General features: G+C 40.6%; 1 protein-coding gene across 1 annotated transcript in view; it reads right to left on the bottom strand.

Annotated features, from left to right (window-relative positions):
• tenm2 (teneurin transmembrane protein 2) overlaps positions 1-1238 on the bottom strand; it is a 447642-nt gene that overhangs the window by 265240 nt on the left and 181164 nt on the right. The gene's annotated exons all lie outside the window — the stretch shown is intronic.

Raw genomic sequence — 1238 nt, 5'->3', positions numbered from 1 at the left:
CCACTCCCTCACTAGACCGCCACTCCCTCACTAGACCGCCACTCCCTCACTAGACCGCCACTCCCTCACTAGACCACCACTCCCTCACTGACCGCCAGTCCCTCACTAGACCGCCACTCCCTATGAATGTTATTTTCTCTAGAACTCAAGACAGCATGCTTCTTGTGGGACATTTGGGTAATTAGAAACCTTTTAAAGGCCGTTAATTATCTGCATGTACAATACTTCTTATCCTAAACTTGTTTGTGTTTTTGTCTTTAAGATTCTACTAAGTGTAATCCTTGGATTTGAAAACAGCTTGTTATTGAAAAGCAGTAAAGTTAAAACACAGCTAATTGAAACAGTGCTTTGATAATTGCACTGGCGGGATTAGAGGAAAGAGTTTTTGATTTGTGAAGCGGACTATTGACAGCACTTCATGTCCATGTAGTTTTAGTATCCTCTATAAGAACAGAGGGTTTTGGTCAAGGGGGTTCAGGAGAAGTAAAGATGCAAAACAAATTATTCAACACTGTATGTACATTTTAATATTGTTTTATACACTGTTGGAGATTCCCAATCATCCAGGTCATAGTCATTCCAAAAAGTTAAAGTTTGAAAAACAATCCGTTGGACTTCGTTTTCCAAGTTTGAAGATGTTTCGCTTCCCATCCAGGAAGCTTTCTCAATTCAAAATGTCTGGATTAGGGTTGAGTTCCAGAAGCCCAACAAAGCCTTTAGAAAACATGCAAATTGAAAAGGTCCATTGGTCCTGTGGATTATTTTTTTTTTTACATTTTTTGGGAATTTATATAGTAGCCCAACGAAAGCCTTGTAACAGCTTAGAAAACATCCACATAGAAACCCGAGAACCAGCTCCACCCCTTAATAATGGAAGTCGTTTACGTCATAATTGGCCTGCAATACCCGATAATGGCCCATTCCTCTGAAAAGGCAGTAGTTAAGGGTCATTGTTGGCCTGGCGAGATAGACCAGGTCAATCTTGTCCGGACAAGATTCTGTGTTTTGAAAGGGGTGTGAAGGAAGCCATTTATGTTAAAAGAGAAAAACCAACCTTAAACAAAGGGGGTGGACTCAGGTTTCAGCTCTCAAAAACCAAAAACGCAGCGATACAGTTGATTCCTTCCTAATACCATCTAAACCCACATCGATATGCAGGGGACAAAATATCTCACCAGGTCAGCCAGGCCAACAATGACCCTTAAAAGGCATACTATGCAACATTTTTCAGTTAATTA

The sequence above is a fragment of the Cyprinodon variegatus genome, unplaced genomic scaffold (assembly GCF_000732505.1).
Source record: "Cyprinodon variegatus isolate N-32 unplaced genomic scaffold, C_variegatus-1.0 Scaffold13, whole genome shotgun sequence".
Classification (NCBI taxonomy): Eukaryota; Metazoa; Chordata; class Actinopteri; order Cyprinodontiformes; family Cyprinodontidae; genus Cyprinodon; species Cyprinodon variegatus.
The sequence above is the reverse complement of the archived record's forward strand: the minus strand, read 5'-3'. Positions and strand labels throughout refer to the sequence as shown.